The sequence below is a fragment of the Mauremys mutica genome, chromosome 9 (assembly GCF_020497125.1).
Source record: "Mauremys mutica isolate MM-2020 ecotype Southern chromosome 9, ASM2049712v1, whole genome shotgun sequence".
NCBI classification, from domain to species: Eukaryota; Metazoa; Chordata; order Testudines; family Geoemydidae; genus Mauremys; species Mauremys mutica.
In genome coordinates, this window is record NC_059080.1 from 64,149,491 (window position 1) to 64,170,806 (window position 21,316).

Below are 21,316 nucleotides of genomic sequence, written 5' to 3' on the forward strand. Positions count from 1 at the left end.
TCCCAAGAGAGACTCAACTCAAAACAAAGAACACAGAAAAAAAACTTCCCTCCACAGAGATTTGAAATTATCTTGTCCCTGATTGGTCCTCTGGTCAGGTGTTCCTCAGGTACTGCTTGTTAACCCTTTACAGGTAAAAGAGACCTTAACCCTTAACTAACTGTTTATGACAGGCACCTTATAGACTAACAGACGTTTGGGAGCATGAGCTTTTGTGGGTGAATACCCACTTCGTCGGATGCATCCGACGAAGTGGGTATTCACCCACGAAAGCTCATGCTCCCAAACGTCTGTTAGTCTATAAGGTGCCACAAGACTCTTTGCTGCTTTTGAAGTATAACAAGTTCATCAAATCGAGAAGAAGCTGTAGGAGAATTTTTTTTCTACACTGGGTTACAACCATGTATGGATAATACGGCAAACAGTTTTGCCACTAAGGTTCTTTTTAAAAGCATTCAGGGGCCTTCCTTGTCTTTTCATTGCTCTTTTATTTAAACTCCTATGTGTGTGTGTGGGGGGGAAAAGTGTACCAACAGCTCTTTTCTTTTCTAACATTTTTTACAAGAGGATAATATGTCATTGCATTTTCTTAATTGCATGTAAGGCCTTCTGTCATTTTACATTATTAACTATAATTGAATTAACTATTCAGTTTTTATATTGCTACTATTTTGTTTAAACAATCAAGACATTTGCCATATAACATCCATGAATGGGAGACACTGTCTTATTTTGTTAGTGAATGCTAGACATAAGAAATCTTACAGACTATAATTTGTTTTCTTGACACAACTAGTTTTTATATTACTTGCTGTTTTCAATTCTGGTGTATTGCTCAATACCAAGCTTGTTTTAAATTCTGATTCATCCTGAACCAATACAACAATATGAAAAAAGAAACACCCCTTCTTCATCTTCCAGCTTCCCAGACAGCATTTTTATGAGGGGATATACTCACCCATCTGTCTGAGTGCCACGGGTCATGGAAAGCATTAACCACTACTAGGGACACTGAACCCACAGCCATTAAAGGCAGGTCTGTTATCTTTCTGTGGACCAGAAGTGAGGGATTTTACTGTTCCCCAGAGGTACCCTATCCAACTAAACGGGTTAATTGCACCTTGCCTCCCCCCATTTTAGGAGGGTGCTCTCCTATATGCTTTCCTATTCTCTCTCTTCCTCCCCCCCCCCAGCTTTACTGTCTAACATTTAGTTGATTCATGGTTGTTTACAATAGATAATCTCTTACCTTTATATTAATATTTTAATTGTCCCTTGATTTGAACAATTAAGGTTCATGTGATTCATATGCCCAGTGATTGCAGTCAACCCATTTCAAATCCTCCATTCCTTTCAGTGTTCTAAAGTGACACTAAAGTTCTTTGTGCTTCCTTTTCTTGGCAGCCTTCCATGTATTTTTTTTTGTCTTTTGCTTCTCCTCTGTATTGTCCCACTGACACTCAATTTGTCTTTCCAGAAACAGCCCCAGGGATTTTAAGAACTTTTTTCCTTTATTTCAGACTCTTAGTAACAAAAGTTTTATTGAGGTAGAAGTATATACATTTAAATAGGAAGCCAAATCTGTATCATTTTGCTTTTTCTTAGGTCTTAGGTTACCTCTCCCACTTTTCTGCACAACCTCAGGGTTGTAGCTTATAAACCCTGGTAGCAGATCTTTTGCTCTCTAGCTTTTTTTATCAGGTGCTAATGTTGGTGGCAATAGTGTGATTTTAGTTATATACCTAAAGTGATTTTCTTGGGGGTGGGGAAAAGGGAGGGAGGTGTGTGTGTGTGTGTGTGTGTGTGTGAGGGCTTTGACATTCCTGTCTACAAGTACCTCATCTGCTATCTTCAGATTTAAAATCACCTTAATGATATTCTGTGCTAATAGTCAAATTATCTTTCTCCAAGTTCTCAGTGTCATGTTATTCTCACCTTTATTCCTGCTTTCACAGTTCTCCATATTAACTTTAAAGATCCTACCTTGCTTCTGTTTCTTCAAACTTAATTCTTGCCTGCAGATTCCATATCTCATCTGCATTCTGGCCTACTCCAGTTCCAGTGGTGCTGACCCTCTCATCTAGGTTAACCATGTCCATTTGTTATAGTTAGCAGCCTGGAATGGAGTTCTGTCCTGAGTGCCTTAGAGCTCTTTTGTATCCACTTTGGATCAGGAAAAAGAAACCTATTCTTTCTCTGCTGTAAGTGCTTGGCTGCCATCTTATCTGCTTCAAGGAGGTGACACGAATCCCTGTGAGCTCTCGGAATGCCATTTTTATTTATTTCCTTTTGGAAATAGGTCCAGGCTATAGCTCTTCTTTTTTTTCTTTTTTTTTTCTTTTAAATTTCAAAAGTTTTAACATATCCATCCATCTAGCCATATTCACATAAAATAACAGAAAACAGAGCAGGAATATGGTTTAACAATAACATTGTATGATATATTCATAGTTAAATACTTCTATGTGTTATAAGATAAATAATTCCCTAACAATCTACTCTTCTCTGCTTAAAAAGAAAAAAGAAAAAAAAATAGAGAGAGAGAAGTGTCAGAAGCCCAGTCTACCTGGAGTTGGTCTTTCATGAGGGCATTGCAAACTACATGTCTTCAAATAGGAACTTGTGGATAGATTGCCTTCATGGAAAAACTGATATTAATGTTGGTTAGTTCAGTTAACCAGTCAAGGAAGATTGGGCGGAGGGGAAATAGCAGATTTCCATTTTCATAAAATGACTCTTCCGGTATCCATTTCTTGGCATTACTCGAACAGGGTAGATCTTGAAGAATTCTATTTATTCTTCTGAATGTTGAAGGAGGAAATCTAAGTGAAATAAAGCTAAACATATACAGTAATCTTGGTCCAACATTCATTAATAGCCTTTACCTTTCCAAAATAAGATGTTGGTAGGGACTGCCTTTCTCCATGTCTTTTGTCATTTCTCTGAGTATGACCTCCATGTTTGCAGATACTATGTTACAGGTTGAATCACAGAAACCCCTTTGAGGCTGCCAACTGATGTGCCAAGACTATTTCTGCCCCTGCTTTCCCTGCCAGCTTGGGACTCCAGAGCCCTGCCTAGTTGTTCCAGACACGCTTGCCGTCCACAAACACAGACCCAGGTCTGAACCATGTCCCACAAACTGCAGGCTTAACTGAAAGCGGTTTTAAGAAGTGTTCCAAGCAGCCTGGCCCCTGCCTCCTGACTGCCCCCCCTCAGAACCTCTGACCCATTCAATCCCCCTTTCTCCTTGTCCCCAACTGCCCCCTCCTGGGACCCTTGCCCCTTATCCAACCCCCTCAGAACCCCACCCCTATCAACCCGCCTCTACTCCCTTACTGCCCCAACACCTATCCACACACCCCCCCCGACCCTTGCCCCCTATCCAACTCCCCTCTGTTCCCCATCCCCTGACTGCCCCCTGGGACTCTCTGCCTCTTATCCAACCCCCCCGTTCCCTGCCCCCTTACCGTGCCGCTCAGAGTGACATGTCTGGCAGCCACACCGCCCGGCTGGAGCCAGACACGCTGCCACACGGTGGCATGGCTGCAAGGAAGGGGGAGACAGCAGGGGAGGGGCCAGGGGCTAGCCTCCCCAGCCGGGAGCTCAAGGGCTGGGCAGGATGGTCCCACAGGCCGGATGTGGCCCATGGGCCATAGTTTTCCCATGTCTGATTTAAGTGGTTCCAAGTAGTAACAACAGAACAAAGTGAATTACCAAGCAAAATAAAATAAAACATGCAAGTCTGTATAATGCAGTAAGAAAATTAAATACAGATAAAACCTCACCCTCAGAGGTGGTCCAGTAAGCTTCCTTTTACAGACTAGTCTCCTAGTCTGGGTCCAGTACTCACTCACCTCCCCGCCCCCCGTGGTTACTGTCCTTTGTTCCAGTTTCCTTCAGGTATCCTTTGGGGATGGAATGGCTATTTCTTGAGCCAGCTGAAGACCAAATGGAGGGGTCTCCCATGGCTTGAATGGACTTTCTCTTGTGAGTAGAGACCTCCTCATCTCTCCTATGCAAAGTCCAGCTCCAAAGTCCATACATGTTCATGCATGATTCAGTTTTTACAGGCAGCAGCCATTGCCCACATGCTATATTGAATGTCTCCAGGAAGACTGCTTATGTGGATTGGAGCCTTCTAAGATCCATAGGCACCAACTTTTCCCAGTGCTGATGGGTGCTCAAGCATCCAGCCCCTGGCCCCGCCCTGACTCCACCGCTGCTCCACCCCCATTCCAACCCCTCCCCCAAAGTCCCTGCCCCATCTCCACCCCCTCCTTGCCCCTATTGGACCCTTTCCCCAAATCCCCACCTCCTCCCCTGAGCATGCCGTGTTCCCGCTCCTCCCCCATTTCATGGTAGTACAAGTAATGAGGCATAATTCAGGCACTGGGAGAAGCGGGACGCGACATGCTCAGGGAAGGAGGCTGAGTGGAGGTGGAGGTGAGCTGAATTGAGGGGGCAGGGCGGGGAGCTACCGGTGGGTACAGAGCACCCGCCAATTTTTCTCTGTGGGTGCTCCAGCCCCGCACATTCCTTTCTAAGAAGCTGACCAAATGCCTTACTAAGGTTACTTAAAATCAAACAAGTATACAGCCAATATTAATAACTTCGAATAAAACAATGATACATGCATACAAATTAGATGGATATATTTAGTAGATCATAACCTTTACATAGATGTTATATGGCATATGTAGCATAACACATATTCCAGTTATGTCATATATATGTTCATAAGCATATTCCCATAAAGCATGGGGTGCAACGGCACACTATCTTTAATAAATCAGAGCATATCCTGATGTCTAAACAGATTATCTTTTTGATTGAATGATTGTATTTATGATGGATTTGGTCTATAAGAAACAACCATCACTTGAGACTTTGACAGAACATACCCCTGCCTTCACACCCTACACATTATTGTAATAATCTTTGTTCAAATTCTGCCTTGTAAGGGTATCATTTTAAAAATCCTAATTTGCTGATCAGTGTCATCCTGATAAAATATGTGTGGAGACATTGTAGGTGAAGAGTCCACATATAGAGTTAACACATATTCCAAACTGAGGTTGGCAAACAGGTCTGTCTTAAACAAAGGAATGTGTGCTCTGCTTAAGGCATCAAGCAGGAAGGGAAACAAAAGAAGCTCAAACAGGTAAGGAAAAAGCAGCAGGGAACATCCTTTCACATAGACTTTTTGTCTCCTGGTACCCAGCTGGAAATGCTTTTCAAGATGGGGACTGAGACTATAAAAAGGAGGGACAAACACCTCAAGGCAGCCTTCTCTCTCTGTCGCTGCCTACCAATTCACTGCATCTGAAGGAAGCAGCCATTGGACTGGGGGAGAGGTCCTGACCTCAGAAGTTTAGTCAGTCAGACTGCTTTGCTTTGAATTTAACATAATTTGTTAAGTTAGGCACCAGTAGCGTTTAATCATTTATTTTTCTTGTAACCATTTCTGAATTATGCCTCATTACTTGTACTCACTTGAAATATCTCTTTGTAGTTAATAAATTTATTTTATTGTTCACCTAAAACAGTGTATTTAAATTGACATGTCTGGGAAACTCCATTTGTGGTGGCAAGTTGTATGCATACTGTTACTTTTAAAGAAAAAACTGACCTAATATAGCTTGTATTGTCCAGGAGGGGGATGGGCAGTACAGCACATACATTTCTGGGGGAGAATCTAGGACTGGGGGTGTTTTGGGGTCACCCTGCAATACAACCAAGTCTGGTGAGAGCCAGAATATAACCCAAGTATGGCTGGCAGGTTGCAGTTATACACAAACACTCAGGGTGGCTTGCATGCTGGAAGGCTCTTTGTGAGTGCTCTAGGTGAGAACTCCTTCAGCAAAGCATTGTATGACACCCAAGATTGCAGGGCAGGGTAGATACAGCTGCTCATTAGTCTAGATTGTATGCTAGTGTGTCACAGAGACTTGTTCAAATTTATCCAAAATCTTCTTATCTCACCAAAGCTGGGAATGGGCAACAGGGGATGGATCACTTGTTGATAATCTGTTCTGTTCATTCCCTCTGAAGCATCTGGCATTGGCCACTGTCAGAAGACCGGATACTGGGCTAGATGGACTTTTGGTGTGACCCAGTATGGCCATTCTTATGTTTTTATATAAGTGGTTTACTGCAGATAGTGGTGGTGTATTAAAAAATAAGGGATTTTTTTAGAATGAACAGAATGTCATCTGCATATAAACTAATCTTGTGCTCATTATTCCAGATAATAATTCCTTCAATGGAGGATGTCTGTCCGATGTATGCTGCTAGCAGTTCCATGTCTATAGCAAATAGTAGAGGGGATACAGGGTACCCAATGCATTCCTTGATTTAACTGAAAAGTAGGGGAGAAAATACCATTAGTCAGAACAGAAGCAAGAAGTGATTTGTAAATAATATAAATTGAAGTCAGAAATTTAGTTCCAAATCCTAATTTTCCCAGGATTGCTTGAAGCCATTCCACTCAATTTGAAGGCCTTTTCAGCATCTAATGATAGGATAACAGGTGGAACATCAGTTGTTTGTGCCTGATGGCTTAGTAGAGCCCTATCAAATTCACGGTCCATTTTGGTCAAAATCATATGACTGTGAAATTAAAAATCCTAAATGTCATGATTTCAGCTATTTAAATCTGCAGTTTCACAGTGTTGTAATTAAGGGATCCTGACCCAAAACGGAGTTGGGGGGGGCTCACAAGATTATTGTTTGGAGGGGATGCGGTACTGCTACCCTTGTTTCTGCGCTGCTGCTGGTGATGGTTCTGCCTTCAGAGCAGGTCAGCTGGAGAGCAGCAGCCCAGAGCTGAAGGCAGAGTTGCTGCCAGCAGCAGTGCAGAAGTAAGGATGGCATGATGTGGTATTGCCGCCTTTACTTCTGCGCTGCTGCCTGCACAGGTAGGCCCTCAGTCAGCAGTCACCACTCTTGAACCACCCAGCTCTGAAGGCAGCAGCACAGAAGTAAGGGTGACATGGTATGGTATTGCCACCCTTACTTCTGCGCTGCTGCTGGCGGGGCACTGTCTTCAGAACTGGGTGCTTGGCCACCAGCCGCCGCTCTCTCCACTCAGCTGCCATTATAAATTTGCTGCCCTAGGCCTGGGCGATAATACACCACTGGCGGGGGGCAGTACAGCAGTGCCGGAGGAGATGCTAGTGTGGGGCCGCCGGGCAGCCCCATGTTCTGCTCCTTTCACTGGTGCAGTTCCCAGGAGATCAGGGCCGCCCCCAGCCCTTCCACACAGCCCCGTCTCCTTAGTCCTCCTGCCTGGAATCTGTACAGGAGCCCCACTAGAGGACAAGGCTGGGGGCAGTACAGAAGCTGTGCCGGAGGAGCTGCGCGCGTTCTGCTCCTTTCCTCGCTGCATCGCCCCCAGCCCTGCCCCCAAGCCCCCCCCCAAGCGGTAGGGTGACCAGACAGCAAATGTGAAAAACTGGGACAGAGGGTGGGGAGTAATAGGAGCCTATATAAGAAAAAGACCCCAAAATCGGGACATCGGGTCATCCTATCCGGCGGGGCTGCTGTACAGATGGAGGAGAAACAGCTCCATGGAATGGGGATGGGGATGGGGATGAGGGCGGGCTCTTCTGTCTTTCCGGTATGCTGTACCAGCTATACATAGCTTACTGGTATGGTGTACTGTACCACCGTTCTTGCACCACTGCTCCATAGAAAATAAAATGATCTCCTGCCCATCAAACAAAGAAACAACCTCCCACTGCTCCCATATATCACCCACCTTACCCGTCATTTCCCAAACTTCCAGTTTGGGCATGTTTCAATCCCAGATGGTGTGCCTTCATCTTCATTCCCCCCTCTCCCCCCCCACGCACAATATGAATTAATTAGGAATTTGCCAGAAATATACCTATATTTACCAAAATACCTACATGTGCAAAGGTATATAAATGAATTAAATCTATTGCTTCATAGTTATGAATGCATAAATATATAGTAGTATATAAATACTAATATTGAATATACATATCCATACTCACAGACTAATGAAGAAAGGTAAACATGAAGTGACATAAATGATTTTGGCTCCTGCTACTTGATGAGCCCTTTCAGTTTCGAGGGAGGCAAACCAGACCCAATCCCAGGACCCCAGAGAGTGTGTTCTGGAGAAGGCTAATCATGGTTCTTTCCTTCCAGTAATTCAGGGACCCTACAAATTACTACAAATTATTCCTGTGTGATCTGTTCCTTTTTGTTTCTCCTCAAGACTACTTTAGTCTTTGCCTTATGGAGTGTCGTTGTAACCCTGCCAGTCTCAGGATATTAGAGTCACAAGGTGGGTGAGGTAATCTCTTTTATTTTATCAGTGGGAGAACACTTCAACCTTTCTAACCACTCAGTGACAGACTTGAAGGTGGCAATTTTGCAACAAAAAAACTTCAAAAACAGACTCCAAAGAGAGACTGCTGAACTTGAATTAATATGCAAACTAGATACTATTAACTGTGGTCTAAACAAAGACTGGGAATGGTTGGGTCATTACGCCAATTGAATCTATTTCCCTATGTTAAGTTCTCCTCACACCTTCTATGGGCCATCTTAATTATCACTTCAAAAGGTTTTTTTTCCTCCTGCTAACGATAGCTCATCTCAATTGATTAGACTCTGCCTGTTGGTATGCATGCTTCCACCTTTTCATGTTCTCTGTATGTATAAATATCTCCTGTCTGTGTGTTCCATTCTATGCATCCGAAGAAGTGAGCTTTAGCTCACGAAAGCTCATGCTAAAATAAATTTGTTAGTCTTTAAGGTGCCACAAGTACTCCTGTTTTTTTTGCGGATACAGACTAACACGGCTGCTACTCTGAAACCTGTCTTTTATTTAAGGAAGCATTCTCCATTTTAACCTCCTTCAGTTAGAAAGCCCTTCATAGCTACAAAGTCCTGTGTGAGAGACATCTGGGTTTCCTCAGCCTTGCTTTTCTTTGGAGAGTTGAGCTTGGGTCATTTGGCATTTCTATTTTTCCCAGCAGGATCCATAGAAAAGTTATGGTTTAATTATATGGGCACCTTTACTTGATGAGGATTAGTGTATGGGCATTGAGGAAATCAGAAGTTAGTTGGCCATCTCCTGTACAGGTCGTTAGGGGTTTGTTATAGAAGTGGATGGGTGAGATTCTGTGGCCTGCATTGTGCAGGAGGTCAGACTAGATGATCATAATGGTTCCCTCTGACCTTAAAGTCTATGAATCTGACACCTCCAGATGACTCTTAAATTTAGATAGCAAGATAGGGGTTCTGGTGGAAGTAGATATTGCAGCTGACAACTCAGATATGAGAGATAAAGTTGCCATCTCAAGCAAGTGCCCTCCTAACCAAGTTTTTCTTTTGTATTTTGAGCCTGTACATCCCAGATGCACATGAAATCATGAACATTTTTCAGAGAGGTACATGAAACTTCTTTTCAAAGGGAGAAGAGCCACAAATCCTTATATAACAGGAACAGCAAAATAAAATTAAAAAAAAATTCTCACTGTGAATGTGTGTGAGAGAGACAGGGACCCTGCCAGCTTCTTCAAGAGTCTAAATAAAATAATGGATTTCATGTGGAACAATAATCTCAGATTTCATCAAAAACATTAAGGAGAGGTTGGCTTTCTGGAGGGCTAGTACTCTTGAACTTGCTTCTCTCTTGTCAAGCTCTTTTCCTCCTATACATCCTGACCTGGTTCTTGCCTTTGGAGAATAATTACACTTCTTCGTGGCTCATGATAGTTATGCCCTATTTTGTTATCCTGATGGTCTGTCCTGCTTGAATCAGATGCCTTTTATCTGCAAGGAAAATTTCAGCTCTGGTGGCTCACGCGTCTTCTCACTCTAATTCACATATTCAATCAGATTTTCCAAAATCATTCCTTGAAATACACTGGTATTTTAGAGGGACCGAATACTTGAAGTCAGCAATGTGAGTATAAAAGCATCAGCTGATTTTTAAAGTGCTACTCTTGAAATGACTCTAAAACAAGGTATATTGCATTCTCAGTAATTTCCAGAACAAATTTTCTCAACTTACAAGTAAAAAAATTGTTTTTTCTGTCAACCTGACAAACTCAACCTGAGATATATGGATATGACACTGTATTCTTCCTAGCTTGCTCATCATCACTATAATGACAGATAGTAAAGACTTCACAAGTCATACTCTGACCTGTTCTGTCCTGTTGCCTTCAAATATTCTGCCTTCAGTGTGTACCTGTGCAACTGCATTTTCATTAGGTTTGAATAGGTATAAAATAAGAACAGAATTTGGCCCTGTGATTGGATCTTGGCTAACAAGTCTGTCTGCACATGAGGCAGAATGGAATCCAGCAAAAAGAACAGGAATACTAGTGGCACCTTAGGCCTGGTCTACACTAGGACTTTAATTCGAATTTAGCAGCGTTAATTCGAATTAACCATGCACCCGTCCACACCAGGAAGCCATTTAGTTTGACCTAGAGGGCTCTTTAGTTCGAATTCGGTACTCCACCCCGACGAGGGGAGTAGCGCTAAATTCGACATGGCTATCTCGAATTAGGCTAGGTGTGGATGCAAATCGAACTTACTAGCTCCGGGAGCTATCCCACACTGCACCACTCTGTTGACGCTCTGGACAGCAGTCCGAGCTCGGATGCTCTGACCAGCCACACAGGAAAAGTCCCGGGAAAATTTGAATTCCTTTTCCTGTCTGGACAGTTAGAATCTCATTTCGTGGTTGGACATCGGGGCGAGCTCAGCAGCACCGGCAGCGATGCAGAGCTCTCCAGCAGAGGAGTTCATGTAATCTCTGAATAGAAAGAGGGACCCAGCATAGACTGACCGGGAACTCTTGGATCTGATCGGAGTGAGGGGCGAGGAGTCTGTGCTTTCGGAGCTGCGCTCCAAATAACGGAATGCAAAGACCTACGAGAAGGTCTCCAAAGCCATGAGAGACAGAGGATACAGCCGGGATGCAACGCAGTGCCGCGTGAAAATCAAGGACCCCAGACAAGGCTACCAAAAAAACAAAGCGGCAAATGGACGCTACGGAGCCTGCCACCACTGCCCCACCAGTGACCATGGACTCTGACGATGGGACAGTGTCGACGGACAGTTCCTCGGCGATGTTCGCGGACGGGGAAGATGAAGAAGAGTTTCTGGAGGACGAGGCAGGTGACAGCGCTTACAACGCTGGTTTCCCCGACAGCCAGGATCTCTTCATTACCGTCACGGAGATCCCCTACCAACCCTCCCCGGCCATTAACCCGGATCCTGAATCAGGGGAAGGAGCAGTCGGTAAGTGCTTTAACCATGTAAACTTTTATTCTTAATATAACAGGAATCTGAAGTATGTGAAAAGGAGGTCTCTCTATATATGGGGATAGAACAGTAATCCTCCTGGGAGATCTCCACGAAGCTCTCTTGGAGGTAACCGAAAAGCCTCCGCAGGAGGTTCCTGGGGAGAGCTGCCTTATTGGGTGCTCCGTGGTAGCACACTTTTCCGCGCCAGGCTTTCATGAGGTACTCAGGGAGCATTGCCTCCCCGAGCACTGCTGCGTAGGGCCCTGGTTTGTGCTGGCTTTCACGCAGCATGCGGTCTCTATCTCCTTCAGTGACCGTCCTCAGGGTGATCTCGCTCGGAGACTCCTGCATGTAATTAGGGGAATTACTGTACTGTTACGCCTGGTCCAAAGTATTTTTTAAAAAATCAAATGGACGCTCATGGAGGGAGGGGGGACTGAGGACGCAAGGTATCCCACAGTTCCTGCAGTCTCCGAAAAGGATTTGCATTCTTGGCTGAGCTCCAAATGCTTCTAGGGTCAAAAACAGTGTCCGCGGTGGGTCAGGGCATAGCTCGGCAATTTACGCAGCCCCCCAACCACCCCCAGAAGTGAAAGGGAAAACAATCCTCTCTTGACTCTTTTACATGTCACCCTATCTTTACTGAATGCTGCAGATAGACGCGATGGTGCAGCACTGAACACCAACATCCTTGCTCCCCCCCCCGCCATGGGTGGCTGATGGTACAAAATGACTGGTACCCGTCCTCATCATCAGCCTATTGGCACATGGGGCAGTGCAAAAGGACTGGTAACCATGCAGACTACCATCCGTTAGGTCGATCAAGGGCGCCTGGCCCTAATTTTTCCTGGTAGATGGTACAATATGGCTGATAACCATCGTCATCATCGCAACAGGGGGCTGAGCTTCATCAGCCCCCAACCCTTCATGTGTAAAGAAAAGATTCAATTGCCCCTGGACTAGCAGCAGGATGCTGGGCTCCTCTCCTCCACACTCCTTAATGTCCTATCTGGACTATCATAGCAACTGGAGGCTGCCTTCCACTCATTTCTCACTAACAAGTCACTGTGTCTTATTCCTGCATTCTTTATTACTTCATCACACAAGTGGGGGGACAATGCTATGGTAGCCCAGGAAGGCTGGGGAAGAATGGAATGAACAGGTGGGGTTGTTGCAGGAGCATCCCCTGTGAATAGCATACAACTCATAATCTATGCAGGATCTGACACAGAGCAGCTGTGCTCTCTGGTTCTCTGATACAGTGGTTCTCTAGTACACTTGCCCATATTCTAGGCAGGACTGATTCTATTTTTAGATACCAAAAAGGAGGGATTGACTCAGGGAGTCATTCCCAATTTTGGCTTTTGCGCCCCTGGCTAAGAGCAGCCAGGGGCACTTATGACAGCAGCAAATGGTGCAGTGCAAAAGGACTGCTAACCATGCCCATCTTATTACCAATTTATGGTGTGGTAGATGGTACAATATGGCTGGTAACCATCTCTGCTGTCATGCAAAAGCATGCTGCTGTGTAGCGCTGCTGAACCGCCTCTGTCAGCGGCATCTAGTACACATACGGTGACAGGCACAAAAGGCAAAACAGGCTCCATGGTTTCCACGCTGTGGCGTCTGCCAGGGCAATCCAGGGAAAATGGGCTTGAAATGATTGTCTGCTGTAGCTTTCCCGGAGGAAGGGATGACTAACGACATTTACCCAGAACCACCCGCGAAAATGGTTTTTGCCCCATCAGGCACTGGGATCTCAACCCAGAATTCACAGAGACAGATTAGACTGTGTTCATTCTTCGCAAAAATTTATCTTGGCAAGGAATTCACTCCCTTTTTCCCATCACACAGCTTGGACTGTCTCCAGACCCGCCACAGCATCCCCCTCACAGAGGCTGGCAAAGATTAGGCGGCGAAATAAAAAGACACGGGTCGAGATGTTCGCTGAACTTATGGGGTGCTCCCGAGACGACGCGGACCAGCAGAGCCAGTGGAGGGAGACCCTCTCTCTGTACCAGCGCTCACTCAGCGAACGGGAGGAGAGGTGGCGTGAGGAAAACAAGCAGGCGACTCAAACGCTGCTTGGACTAATGAGAGAGCAAACGGACATGCTCCTGCGCCTTGTGCATGTTCTGCAGGACCTCCGGCAGGAGGACAGAGCCCCCCTGCAGTGTATCTGCAACCGCCCTCCCCCGCCACAAAGTCCCATACCCCCCTCACCCAAAATAACCAGAAGGAGGGGCGCCAGAGGCCGTGTAAACTGTCACTGCACCCCAGCAGAGTGCTCAAGTACCCAAAAGCTCTCATACCCTACATTTTGAAAAGTCCTTTCCTTCCCGCCTCACCCAAGCCCCCATCCCAGTTTCATCCCCTAACTGTCTAGTTGATAATAAAAAATACTTTTCTGTTAATTACTGTTTCCGTCATGTTCTTTTAGAGGAGACTGTGTTTGAAGGGGGGGAAGGGGGTTGGTAATTTGACAGGACAATCACCTTTACCAGGGTACAGACATGGGGGCAGGATCAGCAGCAGGTCACACACACACTGCAGTCAGTACACACCCTGGTCGGTATGGGAGGTGGTTTGCAGGTTCTGTGTGGGTGGGGGGGTACGTGACTTTGTAGCGGGGGAGGGGGGTTACAGATCTCATGCAACGGTCCCTGTCCTGGACCACAGAGCCACGCAGCAGAGGAATCTGTATCCGTCCTCCCCCGCCAAAAGGCCACATAGCCCACGCACACAGAGTCCCAAAAAGGAGGGATGGCAGGCTCCGTTGAAACATCCAGTCCGGCACTGCAGACCGCTCTGGGAGCAGGAGCCTGTCATTCCTCGAGTTTACAGGCGGTCTTTACATCACTGCACACCCTACCCAGCACAGTCCGTGTCCCAGTTTCAACCCTGTAACACAAAGTCATCAATAAAGAAACCTTTGTAAAGTTACAGTGGAACATGTATTTTATTTTTAAACGTGTGTTGGAAGTTGGGGAAGCGGGGTGGGCGGGGTATGTAACTGCAGATGCTAGTCAACAGTCACTTGGTAAAGAAACAGGGGCAGCTTCAGCTTCTCTGTAAAGAAACTGAACAGTCACAGGTCACGCTGCTTGCTGCTCGCTGGTACTTGAAGAGTTCCTTATCGCTGTGAAAGGCGCCTGCACAGAGCTTCACGAGCCAGGGCATTAGCGGGTAGGCTGGGTCCCCGACGATCACTATAGGCATCTGCACATCCCCAAGACTTATTTTGTGGTCCGGGAAGAAACTACCTTTCTGCAGGCGTCTAAACAGACCAGAGTTCCTGAAAACACGCACGTCATGAACTTTGCCTGGCCACCCGACATTGATGTTGGTAAAACGTCCCCCATGGTCCACCAGTGCTCGCAGCACCATTGAAAAGTAGCCCTATTTCTCAGCAGCTGACTGTGGAAGAGGTGGACGATAAGGTGCGAGGAGTTGACAACGGCCATAACTGCAGCGGGATCCGTGCTCAAAGTGCTGTGGCGCCCGCGCTGTCGCTGAGCAGAAAAGTGCACGAACAGATTGCCCGCAGGCACTTTCAGGGAGGGAGGAAGGGAGGGAGGGCGTGATTGACGGTTCAATGATGACAGTTACCCAAAACCACCCTCGACACATTTTTCCCCCCAGCATGCATTGGGGGGGAAATCCCAGGATTCCAATGGGCAGCGGGGAGTGTGGGAACTGTGGGATAGCTTCCCACAGTGCACCGCTTCCAAAGTCGACACTGGCCCCGTTACTGTGGACTCACACAGTCGAACTAGTGTATTTAGTGTGGATACACAACTTCGACTTCATAAGGTCGATTCCACAAATTCGAATTAAGTTGATTCGAAATAGTCTTGTAGTGTAGACGTACCCTTAGAGACTAACACATTTATTTGAGCATAAGCTTTTGTGGGCTACAGCCCACTTCATCAGATGCATAGAATGGCATGCAATGGTAAGAAGATATATATATATATATATATATATATATATATATATATATATATATATATATATATATATATATATTATATATATATACATACAGAGAACATGAAAAGGTGGAAGTTGCCATACCAACTGTAAAAGGCTAATTAATTAAGATGAGCTATTATGAGCAGTAGGGGAAAAAAAAACTTTTGTAGTGATAATTAAGATGGCCCATTTCAGACAGTTGACAAGAAGCTGTGAGGATACTTAACATGGGGAAATAGATTCAATGTGTTTAATGACCCAGCCACTCCCAGTCTCTATTCAAGCCCAAGTTAATGGTATCTAGTTTGCAAATTAATTCCAGTTCAGCAGTTTCTTGTTGGAGTCTGTTTTTGAAGCTTTTCTGTTGCAAAATTGCCACCTTTAAGTCTGTTACTGAGTGACCGGAGAGGTTGAAGTGTTCTCCTACTGGTTTTTGAATGTTATGATTCCTGATGTCAGATTTGTGTCCATTTATTCTTTTGCGTAGAGACTGTCCAGTTTGGCCAACGTACATGGCAGAGGGGCATATATCACATTGGTAGATGTGCAGATGAATGAGCCCCTGATGGCGTGGCTGATGTGATTAGGTCCTATGATGGTGTCACTTGAATAGATATGTGGACAGAGTTGGCATCGGGCTTTGTTGTAAGGATAGATTCCTATGTTAGTGTTTTTGTTGTGTGGTGTGTGGTTGCTGGTGAGTATTTGCTTCAGGTTGGGGGGCTGTCTGTAAGCGAGGACTGGTCTGTCTCCCAAGATCTGTGAGAGTGAGGGATCGTCTTTCAGGATAGGTTGTAGATCTTTGATGTGCTGGAGAGGTTTTAGTTGGGGGTTGAAGGTGATGGCTAGTGGTGTTCTGTTTTCTTTGTTGGCCCTGTCCTGTAGTAGGTGACTTCTGGGTACTCTTCTGGCTCTGTCAATCTGTTTCTTCACTTCAGCAGGTCGGTATTGTAGTTTTAAGAACGCTTGATAGAGATCTTGTGGGTTTTTGTCTGTCTCAGGGATTGGAGCAAATGCAGTTGTATCTTAGAGGTTGGTTGTAGACAATGGATCATTTGGTGTGTCCTGGATGAAAGCTGGAGGTATGCAGGTAAGTATAGTGGTCAGTAGGTTTCTGGTATAGGGTGGTGTTTATGTGACGATCACTTATTAGCACAGTAGTGTCCAGGAAAGGGACCGCTTGTGTGGATTGGTCCAGGCTGAGGTTGATGGTGGGATGGAAATTGTTGACATCATGGTGGAATTCTTCAAGGGCTTCTTTTCCATGGTGACATCTTCATCATCAGGACCCAATGTAGCGCAAGTAGAGTAGGGATGTTAGGGGCCGAGAGCTAAGGAAGTGTTGCTCTAAGTCCCAGAGCAACGTTGATACTACAAAACTGATAAAAGGAGTGAAAAACAGTAAGTAAACTATCTTTGTCACTATAGCATATCAGATATGACTTTAAATATGCACAGGGAGTAGGAAGGTGCAATGTAAACAGTAACTGTTCAGAGTAGAAATGCATTTTAAAGATTTGTTTGGTTTATAATCAGGCTGTGCACTTCCTTCATCTAGTCTATAAGTATTTAGTTTCTCCTTCAAAGATCTTTCTCCACACAGTATAACTACAACCTCTTACATTCACACAATGGCCTGTATTTCTCTGCTAAAACATAGTTCAGATAACAGCCTCAGGCAATTTATACAGGTTGTTCCACTCTTTCTAGTTCTCACCCAACATAGGTATTAAAGCTAATTAAGGGGTATGGGGAAAGAACTAAAAAATCATTCTACCCAAAGAGAATTAGGAACCTGTTTGGGTGAACATAAAAAATAACTCCAGCTCTTCCAGAACAAGATTGTTAGCTGGTTCTACTGGGCCCCTGAAAGACTGGCAAGAGACTGCTTCATACAAAGTTAATAAAAGCTTGATGTGTGCTCAACAACAAGAAACATTCTCACTAATAGTGTGCCTATGCCCCAATTCTATCCAAAAAAGTTATGACTACTTGGTTTTTCTGATATGCTGTAACTATGCTTTTTCATCCGTGGTGAAATGTTTCCTAATATCATTAACAATTATGGAAAGAGTTTTTATTAGGAAATAAGTGATCACCGGGGATCCTGTCTTTCCATGATAAATAAACCAAAATTCTCAGATAAAAATCTGCAGTTTTTCTGCAATTTAAAATGAAATGCCAAACTTTAGGTCCCCTAGCCACAATATATATAAGTATCAGTTAACATAATGTTTTGTTGATATACAGTAGAACCCCATTTATCTGAGCCTCCATTATATGGCTCTCCATATTAACTGAAACACCAGCTGCCCCAGCCCCAGCTGCCCAGAGGCTGTCTGCCCAAGCCCCAACCACTGTCAGCCCTGGGTGGCTGATTGGTCTACCATAAGAAAATAAGAATGGCCCTACTGGGTCAGACCAAAGGTCCATATAGCCCAGTATCCTATCTTCCAACAGTAGGCAGTTGCCCCAGAGGGAATGAACATCCCCTGTTGCTCATTCCCAGCTACTGGCAAACAGAGGCTAGGGACACCATTCCTGTCCATCCTGGCTAATAGGTCCATCAATGGCTATCTTCCATGAATTTATCTAGTTCTTTTTTGAACCTTGTTATGGTCTTGGCCTTTGCAACATCCTCTGGCAAGGAGTTCCACAGGTTGACTGTGCATTGTGTAAAGAAATACTTACTTTTTATTTGTTTTAAACCTGCTGCCAATTTCATTTGATGACCCCTAGTTCTTGTGTTGTGAGAAATAGTAAACACTTCCTTATCTACTTTCTCTATACCAGTCATGATTTTATAGATCTCAATCATATCTCCCCTTAGCCATCTCTTTTCCAAGCTGAAAAGTCCCAGTTTTATTAATCTCTCCTCATATGGAAGCCATTCCATACCCCCAATCACTTTTGTTGCCCTTTTCTGAACCTTTTCCAATTCCAATATATCTCTTTTGAGATGGGGTGACCACATCTGCACACAGTATTCAAGATGTGGGTGTAACAGGGATTTATATAGAGGCAACATGATATTTTCTGTCCTATTATCGATCCCTTTCTTAATTATTCCCAGTATTCTGTGAGCTTTTTTGACTGCTGCTACAAATTGAGTGGATGTTTTCAGAGAACTATCCACTATGTCTCCAAGATCTCTTTCTTGAGTGGTAACAGCTAATTTAGACCCCATCATTTTTATATGTATAGTTGGGATTATGCTTTCCAATGTGCATTACTTTGCATTTATCAACATTAAATTTCATCTGCTATTTTGTTGCCCAGTCACCCAGTTTTGAGAGATCCTTCTGTAGCTCTTCGCAGTCTGCCTGGGTCTTAACTATCTTTAGTAATTTTCATGGGCGCCAACTTATATGGGCTCTTGGAGCTAAAGCCCCAGGAATATTCATAATCAGGGGCTCTGCTCCACCAATATTTGGAGCTAGATTTTCCCCCCTCCCCGGAGCTTCCCTGCCTGAATGTAAAGAGAGCGCACAGCGCGTCTCTCTCTCCTTTGCTGCTGCTGCTGTAGCCTAAGGGCTGCAGCATTAGCATAAGAGGAATGCTAACTGCTGCTGAAGCACTCAGGAGGGGGAGGGGAGTGGAGGGGGCCTCCCCTCCCCTCCCCTCTCCTGCCCCTACCTGGAGGAGACACAAACGGGCCAGGAGACAGACATCACTCACCTTAGCAGCTGTTGGGGCTTCCGTGAGTGTTTGACCCTATGATTTTTTATTATGTTTGAGTGTTTGACCCTATGATTCCCCCCCTGCCCCAGCCCCAGTCCCAGCCCTTACTCCTACCCCCAGTGAGGCACAGCAGGCTGCACAGGGGAGGCAGGAAGCCACATGTGAAGGCAATGCCCCCTCCCCCAGCACCCACCAACCCACCCGCCACAGGAGGGATGAGAGAGGGAGGCTTCCTAGACCTGGGCAGCTGGGGCTTGGGTGAATTTTATGACACCCTGCTCCCCCGTCCCATAGCCAGCCACCACCCTGCCTACCCCACTTCTGCCCCATGCTGGTCAAGGGGCAGCCCCATCCACAGTGAAGTTATGGTGAGGGGCAGCAACATGGAAGGCCACCTGTGCCCCCCCCCAGTACCCATCATAGGGCAGGGGAGTGAGCTTTCTGGACCTGAGAGGGGCCCTAGGAGCATGTGCAGAGTGTGTGTGCCGTGGGGGGCAGGAGGGGTCCCTCCCCTGGAGCTTGCTGCTGCCAGTGGTGGTGATGGGGAGTCCTCTCTGGCCCTAGCCCTGGGGCAGCCTGTCTGCACCCCAAGTTCCTCATCCTCAGCCCTGCCTCACCCCAAAGCCTGCACCCCCAGCACCAAGCACGCTCCTGCACTGTGAACCCCTCATCCCCAGCCCCACCCCAGAACCCTCACCTGAGGGGAAAAACATGCAACTTAAATTTGGTGGTCAGTTTGGAGTATCATTGTATTTAGCACAATATTTAATTATTTTACACCCTTCAAAGTATGTAACTGGTCATATACAGGTGTTTTCTCTGAATACTGTATGTGTGCCTCAGTTTCCCCAATGCATTTCTTAAGGCTCTAGATGGTGGGATAAGGGGGTGTGATTGTTGTAAAGCCCTAGAGGGCCAGTGTGATGCTGTCTGCACAGAGAATGGCCGACACCCTGCCTCCAGGCAACTGATGGCCTGGGCCACTCTCCTGCAAGGTGCCAACTGAAGGTGTTGGAGAACAAAGAGATCAGGTGGCCTCCTAATGCCTGGAAAAGAGACAAAGGCCAGAGGAGGGAGTGTCAGTGCCTGTGCAGACTTCCGGGAAGCGCATTGTGTGGAAGGGGATGCTGGGATGCTTTGGAACAACTCCATACAAAGCCAGTCAGGACTCTGGGGGAGCCTCCTCTCTGAGCATACTGTCTCCAGGGCAAGAAGCTTACACCTTCCTGGGTCTGACCTCGGAGCATTCAGCATGCCCTTCCACACCATGCACTTTCCGCAGCGAGTCTGCCCAGGAAGGTCCTGGGGCAACCAGAGGTCCCTGCACCCCAACTCCGCAGTCAGATGTGACTCTCAGCCAGACAGTAAAACAGAAGGTTTATTAGATGACAGGGATACAGTCTAAAACAGAGCTTGTAGGTACAGAAAACAGGACCCCTCAGTCAGGTCCATCTTGGGGGGTGGGGAGCCCAGACCCAAGTTCTGGGCCTCTCCCGATTTCCCCAGCCAGCTTCAAACTGACACTCCCTCATCTGGCCTTTGTGTCTCTTCCGGACAAGGAGGCCACCTGATCTCTTTGTCCCCAACACCGTCAGTTGGCACTTTGCAGGGGAAACTGAGGCACCCACACAGTATTCAGAGAAAACATTAAGAACATTCCCACTTTGTCACAACAGGTGCAACAAAATTTAATACCGTATATTGAAGCAGGCAAGTGCTGCTTCTGACTTTCCACTTTTAATTGACCCTTGTAATCTTGTGGTGCTGACGCATTGTAGCTTCATTTTATATCAGCTTACAGGGTGAGAGCGGGGGGGAGGGGGGGTGGGCCACCATTTTGGGCCCCACCAAAAATTATACGAACCTGCCGCCTATGGTAATTTTGTATCATCTGAAATTTTGGCCACCTCACTGTTTACCCCTTTTTCTAGATCAATTATGAATGTTAAATAGGACTAGTCCCAGAACAGACCCCTGGGGGACACCACTATTTACCTCTCTCCATTCTGAGAACTGACCATTTATTTATACGTATATAAATAAAGCATATATAAAGTTTATGCTTTATTTTTTTCACAAAATATAAAAATTAAAAATGCTCTGTAAAAAATGCAAATTCCGCATTTTCTGTGGCAAATAGATTTCTAGGATCCCTGGTGATCACCCCTAAGTAATAAATTGTTAGAAGAGTCAATAAACATGGTGCTAAAGCAGAAATTCCTTCTGATTATTAGAAACAGAAGCAAGAAATAAAACATTATTAGTAATGGAAAAGTTCCATTGACTGAGACACCATTACAGTATATGGCATAGCTTGTCTACCTCTGTATTTCTATTAAGACTTATGAGACCAGGCCCA

General features: G+C 45.5%; 1 protein-coding gene and 1 long non-coding RNA gene across 2 annotated transcripts in view; both read left to right on the top strand.

Annotated features, from left to right (window-relative positions):
* Positions 1–21,316, top strand: part of CLSTN2 (calsyntenin 2) — a 713,200-nt gene that overhangs the window by 72,898 nt on the left and 618,986 nt on the right. The window lies entirely within an intron of this gene.
* Positions 1–21,316, top strand: part of LOC123377990 — an 84,584-nt gene that overhangs the window by 62,502 nt on the left and 766 nt on the right. The gene's annotated exons all lie outside the window — the stretch shown is intronic.